This window comes from Mastomys coucha, unplaced genomic scaffold (genome assembly GCF_008632895.1).
Source record: "Mastomys coucha isolate ucsf_1 unplaced genomic scaffold, UCSF_Mcou_1 pScaffold5, whole genome shotgun sequence".
NCBI classification, from domain to species: domain Eukaryota; kingdom Metazoa; phylum Chordata; class Mammalia; order Rodentia; family Muridae; genus Mastomys; species Mastomys coucha.
The window spans coordinates 59937227-59954352 of NW_022196911.1; the positions used below are offsets into that span (position 1 = coordinate 59937227).

Genomic DNA, 17126 nt, shown 5'->3' on the forward strand with positions numbered 1-17126 from the left:
TGACAGTTTAAAATGCATATGGCCAGTCTGCATTTGTCTGTAGATGATCCCCTTAACTTCAACTCCAAACCATTTTATAACTGCTACCCTGGCTCCATAGAGCCTTTAAACTTTGATCAGGAAGACCAGCAAGAAATTTTCTGTCCCTTCCCCTCCCCTCCTCTCCCCTCTTTTACTCAACCTCTCCTCCGGTCTATTCACCCTCATAGATGCACTCTGAGTTCTGTTTGAGACACATTAACTCTAACTTTAAAATCTCTCAGCTGTAAGAAAAGAAGATAGAAAAGAAACTCATTTTTGCTTTGCTGAAATTGAGATCCACTGTTAGTTGTAGGAAGGGTAATCTGGGGAGTCACCCTCTAGCACCCAGTTGTCCTTTTGCTTTATGTGAAAGTAGAAGTCACCAGATTCATACACAGGCTCAGACTTCTGTTCTTCCACCCTGTTTTGGACCCTTATCTGTGTAGATCACAAGTGATGAGCTTATTTGCCCTGCTGTGTGTGATTTCAGGTTGCTGAGCTGTTATCAAAAGAACGTTTGAGATTGGTGCTTCTCCAAGGCCCACGCTTAGTCACTGTCTTCAGATTACAGGGGTCTCTGTCAGGTGTTCTTCATCTCCCACTGCAGCCCTGACGTCTCCTACAGAGACAGCCACTGGCCTCACTATTTGCTCCTTCACTCTGAACTGGGAAAGTGCTTAAGGTTTTAAAATGCAGTTGGCAACCATCAGTAACTCCTAAGTCAGGTAGAAGTCTGTTCATTCTTAGTCGTTTAACTGAGAATTTAAAAGTCATCTTAACCAATTTTTAAAAACATAATGTTACATTAATGGCACTTATCTCATTCCTAGTATGCCACAAATTATATAATTCCTGCTTGTGAGCAACTTGAACAGCCCAAGATGCCTTTACATTGGGGCTCCCCCTACTGGTCAGCATTGGGCCTGTCTGAGGAACTGCTCCTCCACTGGAGAACCCTGCAGCTTCAGCAAAGGCCCGGAGGCTGGACAGAAGGACCTGAACCCACCTGGGGCTGGATACCAAGGAAAGACAGAACTGGACTGGGGCTGGACAAAAGGAAATAAGTGTGCCTGGGGTAGGCTTAGGGTTTTTTCCCCTTTCTTTCTTTCTAAGTGCCTTCAGCATTTCTTAGTGATCTGACAGAAAGAATTTGCATCTATCAGCTCAAGTATTCCTGTTGGAGTCCAAGGATGGTCTAACCTTGGTCTGGACTCTAGAAGAGCAGTATAGGAGCCTCCAGAGAAAGAAAGGCACAAGGACACAGTAAGGGAAGAGAATTGACTGCTGGTTGGAACTATCTGCCTTCCCTAGAGTTGAGGGGCTGGGGCAACCTGTGCTTATGAACAGAGCTCTCTGTGAAAAACACACATGTGTTTCTAACATTCCTTAAAGGAGATAAAGATGAGGAAATTTAATTCCCCAGCCAGTTCTCAATGTTTTTACCTTCCATACTGTGCATAATAACTTTAAAACTGGAGTCTAGTCAGTATATTTTGACATGAAATTCTGTATTATGAAGTTTAGACCACAAGAAGGTTTCTGCTAGTAGCCAATGAGATGGCTCAGAGGGCAAGGATACTTACTGCCAAGGCTGAGGACCAAAGTTCAGTCTTTAGAATCCATACCATGGGAAGGTAGAACCGACCCCTGCAAATTGTCCTCTCCCCTCCACATTGTGTCAAAGCCCAGCCCTACCTTCATATGCACACAAATAAATGTGGAAAATTTTTTAAAAGAAGGGTGCATGCTGTTTATGACCAAAAACTTTAATGAAAAATAGGAGAGTAAATGTATCTCTTCCCCAGGCTCATGGCGCTCTCACCATAAATGGTTTGTAAATCTGGCCTTTATTTTCCAAGTTACCTCAGGCGACAAATCCAATGAGTAATTACGATGTGTGTGTGCATGTGTGCACACACTATTTCAATAGTCATTGCTCTGTATGTACACAGATGTGTTTCCATTTGAGATTGCCATCAAAGTGTCATTAAGAAAATGCTTTAGAAATTATTAATTAACTAAAATAATGTTTTCCTTGCATCAAATGGACAGGGATGTTGCCTAATTATCCTTTTGTTGTGGGTTAAATGCTTAGCAGTTTCCCTTATGTGAATTGGGCAAAGCCACAATTTTTCCTCATAAGCCTGCTCTGTCTTTGATTGTCCTTTCATTTCACTTGAGACTTAACTGTAGATTCGGCCTCTTCGGAAACCATGGATACTTGAAAGAGCATTGGAACATTTCACAGGACTGGGAGATAACAACATTTAAAGGACTGAGTACATTGTTTTAAACTTCTTTGGTTAAAGTGAGCTATCTTAGGACACATAAGCTGTAGACAAGCGACTTTTGTCCCACTTTCCCTTAGGCTAGCCAACATCCACAACCCTGGAGTCTCTGTCTTGTGGATATTTTTCAAGGAATGTACTTTAGTCCTCTTTGACTATGCCTTAAACCCCTTCCAGTTAGTGTAGTTTAAATGAGACGTGCACAACCTATCTAGGTGTGATGGAACACAAGAGCTGTAACCCTGGCATCCAGAAGGCAGAAAGACAGGGGAATTAAAAATTCAGGACCAGCCTGGACTGCTCAATCTCAACAAACAAGCCAACAAAGCAAACAACATGAATCTCCTCTTCCTGGTACCTGGGAGGCAGACTGACCAGTGAGAACATTCCCAGAGTTCTGTGGCTATGAACACAGAGACAAGAAAGAGACATCCTCTCTTATTTTGGAGCATCTCTGGGAGACAGCCAGGTTGACAGCACATAGAAATTTTGAACAGAGATGAGACTAAATTCTGGCTGAGAAGTGTAGGAACCAAGTATTTGAAGGAGGCTCAGGGTGAACCCAGCTTAGGGCTGCATCTCAGCTACACAAAGTGTCTTTGTTAGGGAGAGTGTGTGGGTTTCTATCATTTGCTTTAGAGACACAGTTCCCACTAGTTATCAAAAGAAATTTTGATGATAATGTGGTTTCTATTTTTCACTCTGCTAATACTGAATGAATTTATGAATGTGTCTGTGTTGAAACATCTTCACATTACAGAGATAAATCTTATTTGGTCACGGGACATGACTATTTTCATATATTGTTGAGTTGGGCCCTCTAGAATTTCACTGAGAATTTTTAATGTTTATGTTCACCAGGTATACTTTAGGAATCAAAATCTCATGGTACCAACACTAAAACAATTCTGTTACCTATCTATCTATCTATCTATCTATCTATCTATCTATCTATCATCTATCTATCATCTATCATCTCTCTATCCCTCTACCTATCTCAAACCTACTGTTCATCAAAAGTAGAATTCTTATTTTTTTACTGTACCTTTAATAAACTAGATAATGATAAGAATTATAAACATCTTTTTTTAAAAAAGAAATTTCAAAGCCTGAATCTTAAAGCCAGAGCATCAGAGTCCACACCTAAGAGATCACTTCTGTGGTATGAAGAAGCTAAGGGTAGGAGGAGCTGGGAATGCCTATGGACCTTGAGCTCCTTTGAGTGTTTAAATTGGGAGCTCCATACATCAGTATGACATGCATTGAACTATAGTCATGTTGACCATTTCACTTTCTGATCAAGAATCTCCTCATACAGATGGAGCTAGGCTGGCATTTATTTTTATTAAGCTCCTGTTATTAACAGATTATCCATTGTTCTGGCATTGCTCAAATCTGATTTAAGGTGGAGGAACTCTGAAGAAATGACTAGGGCAAAGCTGTTTAGACTAGAAGTGAGGGTGTGTCTCCCACGTGCATGATGTGTGTTCTCATTTGCCTACTCTATGGTTCTCAGCTCTTGATCCTAGACGCTAAAATTCTGCTGAAGAGACCCAAGGGAAGCACGGAGTTTAGAAGGCAGCCTCTCACCTTCACAGAGCAAAATCTCTTTTGGTTGAGCAAACTAAAGCTCGACCCAAGAGGAAATACTCTGAATAACCCAGTAGGTAGGCTGGCACTGCAGAGGGCTATCTGACTGTTGCTGCAGCGTCTGTAAGTCAGGACTGTTGAGTTTTGGCAAGTAATACCTCAGGCGTTTCAGTACTATCATATTTAATATAGCCCCTTGCTTTAGTAGAAATAACCACTTTGTTAACATGGGGATTCAACCTGATGCTCTTCCAAGATTTCAATGGATATAAAGTATCCTTCTGTGAGTCATCAATCTAAACATGGAATTCTAAACATGTTCATAGTATTTGCAATACAATCAAGTAGAAGTCTGTCCTGCAAGATTATTATTCTGATGTTCTTTTTGCCTGGCTACATTGCTGCCTCAAAGAGCTGACTTTAAGGGGAAGTTTTAACAGGTTGATCATCCTTTATTTCAAATGCTTGAGACCCAAATTGTTGTAGATTTCTTTATTTTGGACCCTTTTCTTCTCCACAATGAGATATCTCAGGAAAGAAATCCAACCCAAACAGGAGGTTCAATTATGTTTTACATAGGCCTTAACCATGAGGGCTGGGTGTAATTTCATCAAATCACTTGGTGTTCCTGGGCTTTGATTGGCATCTGTCGAGTGAGGTCAGGTACACAAATTACCTCTTGTGGTGTCATGCCTGATCAAGAAGTTTTGGATTGAGAGCATTTCTGATATCAGACTAGGGCTGCAGAATGTAACTAGAAAATGGAAACGAACCTTGAATGTGGCTTTGAATTTTCTTCTTCAAAGCTACTTGCTCTGTATTTTATTGTCTTTATGCTCTTTTAGTCAAAGGACTGTGGGGGAATAGCCTTCAGGGAAACGCCGTCTCCCTGTCTCTGTATTTGCTCTGGGGTTAGTTCAAACAGCAACACTCCCAAGCCATTTAAAGCTGTGCTTTTCTTGCAGAAATAGAATAGAGTAGATTCTTTAACATTACATTACTTGGAATGTCAAAACAAACGCAGCAAATGAGAACAAGTAAGCAATTTTAGTATTAGGGAAGCCTTCTCAAACCACACTCCCTGACATTGTGCTCCCCCCACCCCCGGGGCTGCCTGTTGGGCATAGCCAGCTGGCTGTACTCAGTAAGTTCTCCTCCATTGAGCAGCAAGATCTCCCTAAGGAGTAGTCGAGCCATAGCCCTGAGGTGGCTAAACATTTATTTTCTATATACATTGATGACCACACAGCTGCATTCTATACTAGAGAGCATAACACAGACCTTCCAGCCAAACACTGAACAATCAACTCATTCAGGAATGGGCTCTTCGTATGAATGCATGAGAAAATCCTTGTGGTTATTAATAGGCGATAAAGAAGTCCAGAGGGCATGGTTTTCTGTTGGTGCATTCTTTATTTTGAGTTTAGTTTTCTAGTCTTACAGAGTGTAAAGCAGCAAAAACTGAGCTGCCTCTCATCCTTGATTTTTTTTTCTTTAAGTATCTGACCCCCTGTCCCCATCCCCATCCCCACCTCCATCTCCTTAGAGTTTGACACAAACCATGAGGGCAAATACTATAGATGAGGTGATGCGCAAGTTGGAAGAAACAGAGATTGTTATCTGAAGATTTCCACAGAGGCGCTGAGCTGGGGCTGGGATGTTTTAAGAATTTCCCATGAGCTTGTCAGACTGGCTCCACACAGACCTCAGCTTTTCAAGAGTTCTACACAACATTTCTCATCTTTGATGGAACTCGGGCAAGTAGGGAAGAAAATATATGGCATGCTACTAAGAACAGCAACATGATCTAATTTGTGTTAGGTGGAGCTTTTGTTTGTTGAGGAGAAATGACTCATAAGCTGACCAAGAAAGAATAACCATTCTTCCTTGTAAGGATTTGCTCAAGTGCTCATCTCTACAACTTTCCCACTGCTGAAGAAAAGTCTGTTCTGCTCGGGAAAGCAATTCACCAGGGGACTGACTGAGAGGCACCAGTAAAAATATCCATGCCTCCTCTACCCACAGGCCCTGCTTGCCTGACAGCAGCTGTAAGTCTTAAGTGCTCATGCCCCACTACCCAGTAAAAACCTCTCGACACTGTAAACTCTCAGCAGTACCCCAAATCTACTTTCTACTAAGATGTAGGCCTCTCTGACAATGATACACATTAACCACACTAACATGAATGACACCAACTAGTCAGGTCCTTTAGCTAATGGTGATCTAGCAAACATATGAGAATAATGTGAGTTCCTATGGTGCTGCTTGGTAGGATAACATACATATCTGCCCATTGCTGGTTAATATCCATCAATTAATACTTGCTTCCAAAGTCTCCTGCACTTGCTGAACATGATCTAAGGCAAAGGGCTGGGTCAGAGTTCCAGCCAAATGGAACTGATTTCACTGAGAGCCAGTGTTCTCTCTTCGGCTGTGACAATATAAGATGTGATGACCTGCTTAATTGTTTAACCAGGTGCCCTAATGAGACCTGTCAACTCCAGTCACTCTGTTAAGGAAGTCATAGCTTTCTTTGCTCTTGTCCATTAAAAATGTGTGTAATGATCCAGAACTTGATGGCAAGATCACATTGATGAAGATACTGCACCCTGAAATCAAGGAACATGGAGGAATCAAGATGGTCCTCACTTGGAAGCTTTAGCTTTCATGATTCTGGAAGATGACTGCATCCTACTTGAGGAAAAAAGTGATCATTGGTATCACTCATCTCAGAGCCCCTTTGAGCTGCAATAATGTCTACCTAGCAAGGTGTTCGTACTAATGCAAAAAATATCACAACTGTGGCTAAAAAGATGGTTCTCTGGTTAAGAGCATAGGCTGCTCTTAGGGAGAACCTGTCTGCTATTAGATAGAATGTGGTTTAGGTTCCGAGTACCTTTATGGTGGCTCACAACTGTTTGTAACTCCAGTTCCAAGGAATGTAATTCCAACTCTTGCCTTTTCAGGCACCAAGCCTGTTTACAGGGTGCATATGTATACATGGAGGCAAATACTCATGCACATAAATTAAAAAGAAAACTAAATAGTTTTTAAAATTAGTGGCATTAATGTTATGGAAGTAGCCAATCATTTTGCAGTTGGTTCCAAGACCTACCCCATGAGAGAGATCCCATACTTGGCCCTGTTAATGGGGCCAATAACCCGTGGTTGGATAGGCCCTAGGGGAGAATTTAGTATTATCATTCTATTAGATGGACAGAGTATGAAAGCAACTTCTAATGATTTATTGCTGTACCCATAGATCATTTCATCCCTCAACCACCATCAGAGAAGCTCCTCCTTGCAGGAGATGGCAATTAACACAGAGACCCCCATCTGGTCAATGTGCAGAGAATAATAGACTGTGAAGTGCTCAGTTCTAAATGCATATCACACTCTTCCCCCTGGGGCTCAGGGACTTTTTCAGAAAAAAAAATTGTTAGAGCCAAAGACGTTTTCAGAACACTGAACTCACAGCAATTGTGATAGCATGCACAAGATCTGTGCAAGTTCAAACCAGACAAAAACCCCAGGATAAAGGTGGTGGGAAGTGGACACAAAATCCCATCACTAGCTGAGGAGCTGATGGTATCTGGGCTAGGGCTGGCCTCAGTTCATGGAGAAATGTGTTCTCAATACAATAACACCATTCTGCAGCCTCACAAAACTGACTCTTACTTCTGTTATATTGGCTAATCAGAAGGAATCTTTAACTAAAACTGACTTGTGAGCATAAAAAGATCCCATTGTCATATAATAAGTTTACTCAACTTGAGAAACTTAGGTGGGTATCAGGAAGGAAGTGGGAAAGGGTGTGTGTAGCTGCAGTAGTGAAAGGGGAATCAGGTATTTTGGTTTAAAGAAGCTCATAATTCTAAGTGATTTAATGTACAACTAGGATGACAAAAAGCATTTGGCATCTTCTTTGGAGAATCTAAAGGTCGCACCCCTTTAGAAAGATTTATTTTACTTCTCTGTGTGTGTGTCTCTGCCTATCCCTGTCTCTATCTACCTCTCTGTCTCTCTGTATGTCTCTGTCTGTCTCTGTCTCTCTGTATTTCTCTCTCTCTCTCTCTCTCTCTCTCCCTCTCTCCCTCTCTCTCTCTCTCTCTTTCTGTGTGTGTGTGTGTCCTGAAAAGGGCATCACATATTCTGAATCTGTGTTTCTGGAAGTTGTAGGCCACTCCACACAGTTCCTTTGGAACAGCAACAAGTGTTGTAACCCCTGTGCTATCTCTGCAGCCCTCCAACCATTTTTTTTAAGTTTTACTTTTTAACTGATAATACATATAATAAACTCATACCACCAAGTACACAATTAAAACAGGCCCTAAAGAACAGAAACATTAAGACACTCTATTACACTCTAAGGAATTGTACCACCAAAAATGGAGAACACCCCACTGGCATCTGTGCCGAATAGTTTTTGTCACTTTGGCACTAGCTCAAGTCATCTGAGAAGGAACCTCAGATGGGGAAATGTCCTTATCAGATTGGTGTCTACACAAACCATTTCTTGGGTACATTTTTTTTTTTTTGATTAATGATTGACATGGGAGGACCCAGCTTATTGTGAGTGGTACTGCCTCTGGGTAGATGGTCCTGGGTTGTGTAAGACATCAGGCTGAGCAAGCCATAAGGATCAAGCCAGTAAGCAGCACTCCTCCAGGACCTCTGCATCAGCTCCTTCCTTGAATTCCTGCCCTGACTTCCCTCAGTTGATGGGCTGTGACACAGAAGAATAAGCACCGCTGAGCTCTCTAGTCGACACTGTTCTACAGAACTGCTTTATGAATGCCCTTCTTCGTCTTACTGATTCAGGTTTTGCTCAGGGATAGGATGGAGACAAAGAACAAGGAACTTGTCTGCAAGCACTTTCTTCCAACAGTAGCCATGCTGATTTCTCTTTACTGGAAAATACAAAGAGGCCCCTGGGAAACACTAACACTCTTCTAATCTTCATGGTATGTGTGCCCAAATGGAGGTGTGCATCCACCTGGACTTGGCTCTGAAAGCCTAGCTGTTCCTTCTCTGTGACATGTTTGTATGATCTACTGTCTTGTGGGGGATAGGGATTTCTCCTCCAGGTTGATTAGATGAGTTTCTGGATGAATCCTCCAAAGGCAGATACCACAGCATGTGGTGTTTGAGTCACTATTACAAAGCACTTTCCTTCATCTTGCTTAGACTCTAAAGAAAAGGCAGAGCTTCATTATGTCAAAATAAATATAGCAGATGCTTCCATCACGACACAGCAAGGCTGTCCATCTAGCCCCCCTCGGAACTCTTTGATTGGCTCTATTTAGACCTGAGTGATTTTCTATCTGTAACCATGACTCAGTTGGTTTAATTGCTATTCTTGAGTCTCTAAAGACAGTGTGGATCCACTTGCTCTGACCCAGACCAGGGAAGTGGAAGTGGAGGTGTTCTGGCCTTGAACTAACTGAAGCTTCCAAGTACGGGTTTGCGATACTGTACTCTACTGAAGCCAGTGCTGTGGGGCAGAGTCACTGTCTGTCCAGGAAACAGACATGCTGAAGACACACAAAGGACCCCAACAGCATCCCTCTGTCACCCTTCTCTGTCTACATGAACTGTCATGTTCCTGGCTCCTGCAGATAGTGTTATACTCCAACCAAATGGGAGATACGGGTCACTCTGCACTTGTGGTATAAATTTTAAAGTATAGATTCATGAACCTAATTTCATCATAAAAGACAGCCCTTCAGTCCCCACCTAGGACCTCTGAAGAGCTAACAGGCTATTTCCCTTGTTAAGGAAGTCATACCAGGAAGAAACTGGAAAACTTAGTTATCTGTGGAGCATTGACATTACAACAGGAAAATGTGTGTCAGGATCAGAGCAGGGCACCACACAGGGAGCCTTTGAGCTCACTTTAAGTTTTTTCCTCTATATTAGAAACTTTGTCTGGGGCTAAGTGAACACAGATACAATAGAGAACCTATAGGGATTGGTTTTTATTTGTTTTTTTTTTCATGTTCTTCAAAACTACAGAAACTTTCACACCATCACCATCTTGCCATTGTTGTGTCTGTTCATAACTGAAGATTCTTCCTAGGCCCAGTGGGGAGAGCCTGAGCACAGCATCACTCCTTGCTAAATTGGCCTGAGGCAACACAGGGCTGTGAAGACAGGGGCTTTCAGTGCAGTCTGACCTCTCCGGTAGTCATCAATGTTTATGGCTGCTGTTACAGTAAAAATAGCAAAAGTCAATATTTGGACTCTGTATCTGTCAGATAATAAACTTGGCCGTAGACACCACACATGACATCTGTGTGCGGTACAGAGGGCCTGGCTGCACCCCTGGCCACTCTTCCCAGACAGTTTGTCAAAGATGGCATCATGTTTGCACAGCTGACATTCTGAAAATCCCCCAAGTGTCCTTAGGAAAGCTCAGAATATTTTTTTTAAATCCTGTTGATTCTAGGCTTTAAACTGAAAAAATAAAAGTTAAGAAAGGGGAGGGGGAAAGAAAGAAAAGGAAGGGACAAAGAAGAAAACATAACTTAAGACAACCAATAAAGACAAAATAAACACCCTGGTGAAGATATCTAACAATCTTAAATCTAATGGGAATGTCTCAGCACCCCAGGCACCCACCTGGATCTAAGGTCCTCAAAGTGACTCCCAGATCCTAAATTGCCCAATACTTTTGTCATCTTGAATATCTTTAAAGAGAATAACAAGGAAATGACAGAAAGGTTATAATCAGAGATCATTATAAAGCCACTAGGGACCTGGGGATCCCACTGAGGGATGGGTTTTGTGTAAAAATGTGATGTCTTCAGCTCTGTGGCCTTGGGTAAGAATCTTGCTGTAAGAACCACCTTAAGCTTCTCGCCTGTAAAGAATATTCAAAGAATCACTGCAAAGTCCCACGAGATAGTGGAAGGAAGGACCCCATGTGCATCATGTGGAAACAAATACCATGTCCATTGTTAGCCACACATTGTCATTTTTTAAATTCAATTTTATTTATTTATTTATGTATTTATTTATTTATTTTTACTTATGTACTTTACAGGCCATTCACTAGGCCATTCCTGGTCATCCCCTCCCACAATCCTTCCCCCTCCCTATCTTCCATCCCCTTCTCTGAGCCAGTGGGGTCCCCTGGGTATCTCTCCACCCTAGCACTTCAAGTCTCTGTGAGGCTAGGCACTTCCTCTCCCATTGAGGCCAGACAAGGCAGCCAAGCTAGAAGAACATATCCCACATACAGACAACAGCTTTTGGAGTAGCCCTTAAGTTGTTCGGGACTCACATGAAGGCCAAGCTGCACATCTGCTACCTATGAGCTGGGAGGCGTACATCCAGCTCATGTATGTTCTTTGGTTGGTGGTTTAGACTCTGAGAGTCCCAAGGGTCCAGGTTAGTTGACTCGGTTTGTCTTACTATGGAGTCCCTATCCCTTTCGGGGCCTGCAATCTTTCCTCCTATTCTTCCATAAGAGTCCTCAAGCTCCATCCATGGTTTGGCTGTGGATGTCTGCATCTGTCTGAGTTAGCTACTGAGTGGAGGCTCTCAGATGACAACATGCTCCTCACACACTGTAATTTTTAATTTGCCCAGCATGGCTTCCTGTTGTACACAACCTGGTTAAGGGAGGCACAGGAATCACTGGACACTGTGAGGGACACTGTGAGGATATGAAGTCAAAGTCTACATATCCGCTCACTCGCATGGTCCATTTATTTACTGTTAGTATTAATCTCCTGTAATAGCCTGACACTTGTGTGTTTCTGTCTCAATTATTATTTCTGAGGCAGAATTGAGAACACAATTATCCTGATTTCTAAATGTTTAGTTTGGTCCTGAATGCTCATGCTGGAGCCCTTCAGCATCCCTCAGTCCTTATGCAGTCCTCCACAGCCCCATTTCCCTCACCTGGAACTGACAGCAATTGATGAGTCTCTCTTTCTCTAAAGTGACCCATTCTGTAGACCATGTCCATCATGTCCATCCTTTAAGGGCAACAGCTAGAGATGCCTTTATAGATCTGGCTTCTTTCAGACAGCCAAGTTTCTGCTTTTTACATAAGGAGAAGGCATGCTTCTCAAATGTCCCAAACCCCTCCACCACTGAGAATTCTGGAGTCATTTTCTAGAGACTGGACAGTGTGAGACCCACTTGAAAAAAATTAGGACATTTGTGGCCAGGCAGTGGTGGCGCATGCCTTTAATCCCAGCACTTGGGAGGCAGAGGCAGGCAGATTTCTGAGTTCAAGGCCAGTCTGGTCTACAGAGTGAGGTCTGGGAGAGCCAGGGCTATTCAGAGAAACCCTGTCTCAAAAAAAAAAGAAAGAAAGAAAGAAAGAAAGAAAGAAAGAAAGAAAGAAAGAAAGGAAGGAAGGAAGGAAGGAAGAAAAGAAAAAACCAGGACATTTGCTGGTATGTTTTAATAATAGAATTCCACAATGATTATTCTTATGAGGGTAAAACATGTGATTGTTTGTTGTAAGATTATTTTCCCCAAACCAAAAGATCTGGGGACCCTTTGAGAATGTACAATGTTTAGCTTGCAGTTGGAATAAGAGAGGCTTCAAATGCATTTAAGAGGAAGGCAGGCAAGCGTAGGGGTATGGAAGAAACTACCGAGATAAAGGGAGAGAGAGGAAGAGAGGGGTGAGGGAAGAGGGGATGGAGATAAAGATAGGGAGAGAGGTTTGAAGGCTGGGAGAGAGGAGAAAAGGAGTTAGGAAAGAAAGGGAATGAAAAATTAAAATAAAAGAATATGAGACTGTTATAATATATGAAGCCTGCCCTTGGCTAACAGTGTCTCATCTGCTTCAGAGGATCACTTCTTTTGCTGTACCCCTTCCCTGACAACACATCATGTTATCTAGTTTCTCACCATCTCTCTTTCTCCTTCTACTTCATGAATGGAGTATAGGAAATCTAAAGTTCCCATTCTACTTCATGAACCTATTATGTCAAACTTGAGTTACTTTATTTAACAATTATTGATTGAGTACTAACTGTTCAACAACTTGAATAACCACATAACGTGGCAGTATGCAAGACAATGGTGCTGGGTCAGGACACTGGGATAGACCCCAGGGCGGTCTCTCTCATCTCTCTCCTCACAATTCTGGTTGCTTACACAGCTGGAACCTGGACTGTGGAGAGTCCTTCTACTTCCCTCCCAAGATCACCCCATCAGCATCTGGCTAGCCACAGAACCACAACAGCTGCATATCCCCCTGAAAACCCAACTAAACTTCTCTCTAGGCACTGCTGGTAAATATGCCTGTGTGCTCTTGCCTAGACAGGCTCTACTTACACAAAAAGTGAGCTCAGGTCAGGAGAAAGGGAATGTCCTGGTTGAGTGTTTCTGTACAGAATAGTTTTTCTTCAGTTTCCCTTCCTCCTCAGGTGGGAGCATGTGTGTGACATTGCGTATGAGGAGAGTCCTTTCATGGTCATACTATGAGACACAATCACTCTAGACATAAAAATGCATCTGAAAAAAATAGAAAATGGGCAAGGTAGGATATTCAGTACTCAGAGTATCAATATCTGGTGTCTATCACTTCACGCCGATTTCAAACCACTATGCCTTATCAGAGTTTTTCTCGTATGACACATTACTTCACCATTTTCTGAAATATTTGGGGTAGGAATCTGGGGGTTGTATGAGACAAGATTGCTTTATGTAGTCCTGTCTGACATTTGCCATATAGACCAGGTTGGCCTTGAACTCCTAATCCTCCCCATGGTATTGGGGATATGCACCATGCTGCACAGCTGAAATACAATTTTCAGTAATAATATAATACACCATTTGTCCCTCATCAGTGTCAGCCTGACCAGCTTTAGAATCACCAAGGCAGTTAGTAATCAGGCCTCTGGGTTTTTTTTCTGTGAAGAAGGAAGACTCACTCTGAGTGTGAGTGGCCTCCTATGGGTATCACCTAGAGAAAATAAAAGAGGAGAAATCAAGTCCCAGAATCCACTTCTCTCTCATTCCTGCCCACCACCAGCCTCCTCCTCCATACACCACCTAACATTGCCAAGATGTCCTAACCAAGTGCAGGAAGCCAATGACCATGGCCGACACTGTCTGGAACAGTCTAAACAAACTTTCCTTGCCTTCAGTTGTCTCTGCCGGGTACTTCAGTCACAGTCACGGTGCTGACAAATGATTTATGTTTAAATACCTTACTAGTCAGTGGCTGTCCAGTTATCAGGTATTTCATTATTATGATTCTTGGTGACCTTTCTAATAATGATATTTTAACACAAACCTGTGTGCATTTCCCTGGGATGAATTCTTACTAGTAAAATTATTGAGTAAAACAAGATTAAAGCAATAAATCTAAGCCTTTTGTTTTGCTTTGCTTTATTTTTGTTGCACTGAGAGCAGAACCCAGAGCTTTGTGCATGCTAGTCACGTGCTCTGCCACTGAGGGAAGGTCGGCCTCAGCTTAGATGTTGGAGACTCTGAGGACTTATCCCCTGGAAAGTTTGTATTATTTTATATTTTATGCCATTGCAGCCGCCTACTTAGTGACCAACCAATAGTAAAAAAATGCTTACAGACAAACTGGGTCGAGGGATCTTGTTTTGTAAATGGATCATATATTTCCACCTTTTCCCCAGAGAGAGGTTAGTTCTTCTCTGCTATTTAAACTCTGTTATATGTTGACCACATTGCTACAATTTTCACTCTTACATCTTAAGAAAGTTAATGTTGAGGTTGGAGAGATAACTCAGTGATTAAAAGATCACTGGGTGCTGTCACAGAGCACCTGGGTTTTAAGTCTCAGCACAGCCGGAAAACAGCAGCTCACAACTGACTACAACTCTACTCCTAGGAGATACAACACCCTCTTCTGGCCACCCTACATACTGTCCACATGATGCACTTGAAGGCAATACACCCTTATATAAAAAATAATAAAATTGAAAATATTTTAAAGAACATTACTCTTCTCATTTTAGATCTGAATATTTTCTCAGGGTCCTGTCATTTGAGTATTAATTTGTGTTCAGTGTGTCCAAGGTACAGCTGTGTAGATTTCTGGGGTGAGCTATTATGTAATGCTTGTTAGACTTTCTCTCTCTCTGTCTCTCTGAAGTCCCATGTGAGGATTCTATATGGAGTGAGGTGGAAATATTACCACTTCAAAAACCACTGTAGTAGGAGTTCCCATGGGATGGGATTTTAGAAAGAGAGAACATTAAACAAATTTCTGGAAATGTAAGACAAACAAGGTCAAATGGAAGGAAGATGTAATCGGCCCATGTTACAGATGAGGTCAGTGGTCTCTGTGGCCTTGTGTATTTATCGCCCCGTGAAGGTGTCCACTTACAATAAACTCTGCCATATCTTCTCTCCCTCTCTCTCTCTCTCTCTCTCTCTCCCTCTCTCTCTGCATGTGTGTGTGTGTCTTAGATCCATCATCTTCTACATCACCAGTAGCTGGTAAAGATCTTGTGATGATTAGCCAGACTGTAGACAGCCCCTCTGATAATGCAAAGTCAGTAGAAACCACAGGGCATGCTCCTCCCCGGGTCATAATGTAGAACTAGAATAGTCTTCAGATCTCGGAGGCAGACAGGTGTGTGCATATGCAGCGTGTTTAGTGAAAGCTCATTGTGCATTCCTGAGATACCCTTCTGCCCAAGCAGCAGTGGTGGGAGACAGACAAGCACAGGGAGCCTCGCTTCATTTGGGTGGGATGAGGGAGGCTCATATGCTCCTGAGTGTTGTCAAAAACAACAGAATAATTCACTAGTGCTCATCTCACAGCTCAAGGTTAATATAGGTAGGGTCAATAGCCCCTAAGTTAATAAAAAAAGATTCAGGAACTGTCAAAGTTGACAGTGTTAAAGTCACAGCTAGGTGGTAGGGGAAGACCATAAGCATGTGCAAGGCTTTGCCTTCCCAAGAGTGAAGCGACCAGAAACTTCCTAGCTACCAGTCACTGGTTGTAGGCAGGGCAAGTTCCTAATGTCCCAGCACTGGAGACTAGGCTCCAGACACACTGATCCAAAGTGGAACATGGAAACCTGTTCAAGCAGAAGGCACATTGGTCATCATAGGCTGCCATAATAAATATCATAGATTGAATCATTGGTTAAAAACCAGAAATCTACTTTGCCACAGCTTTGGAGAAAGATCAGGATAGCAGCATGGACTGGCTAGTGAGAGCTTGCTTCTGGATACACAGACAGCCACACTCTTACTGTGTCCTCAGGTGGCCTTCCCCTCCTTACTGTGTCCTCAGGTGGCCTTCCCCCCCCCCCTTACTGTGTCCTCAGGTGGCCTTCCCCTCCTTACTGTGTCCTCAGGTGGCCCTTCCCCCATGGACAAACACGGAACCAAGTTCCCTGGGGAGTTTATAAGAGTGTTAATTCCATCATAATTGCTCACCCTTGTGACCTCACCTGACACCAATTATCTCCTGCAAGTTCAGATGTCTCCAATTCAAATCTCCTGCGAGGAGCAGTGGGGGTCAATAGGAAAGTGGATAAAGGGCTGGGGTTTGGCTCAGTGCTGTGTTGGAACACATGCTTAGCCAGGTGTCTAGTCTCCATCACAGAAACAAGAGTGACTGTATCCTTCCATGTTGGTAATAGTGATATTAGTGACTAAATAAAAAATATATAACCTAACAATTCTACTTCTAGATATATTTCCAATAAACTGAACATGCATGTCACCACTACCCCAAAATTGTATCTACTTCTAAGTTTTCCTGGCAGTGGTGGTTATATCAACCTTCAAATTAAAAATAATATATCCCAGTTGCCCATCAGCTGATGACTAGACAAACAAAATATAGCATGTCTATAGAGTGGAATACTCTTCAGTCATGAAAAGGAATGGGTTAAAAGCACATACTACAGCATGCGTAAAAAACATGTCAAGGGGAGAAGTCAGATATAAACACATTAAGTGACTCCATATTCATGCTGTCCAGTAATACTAACACAGCAGGAGCATGTTGCTGGTGAGATAGTTTGTTAGTCACAGTGCCTAAGAGAAGACGACACAGCTCATCACAAGGGGGGCAATTGGGAAAGCACTGGGATGTCTCAGGAGAGAGAGAGGCTGAGGCAACGTGGACAGGAAAACTGACAAGGCAGGGTCATCAGGCTCAAAACCACCTGGCTTAAGAATTCAGTTGGCGCTAACTCCAGAGAGCACATTAAGCCAGAGACCCGGGCAGGATCCCCTGTTGTCTCTCAGGTGAGGTTC

At 42.6% G+C, this 17126-nt stretch overlaps 1 long non-coding RNA gene across 1 annotated transcript; it reads right to left on the reverse strand.

Moving 5' to 3' along the window:
- Positions 1–9859: 9859 nt before the first annotated feature.
- LOC116078179 lies at positions 9860–16245 on the reverse strand. Its single transcript, XR_004113446.1, has 4 exons — positions 16206–16245; positions 13203–13382; positions 10521–10588; positions 9860–10105 (listed from the first exon to the last, which is right to left on the reverse strand). It is a non-coding gene; the product is annotated as an uncharacterized LOC116078179 (long non-coding RNA).
- Between the last annotated feature and the right edge of the window lie 881 nt (positions 16246–17126).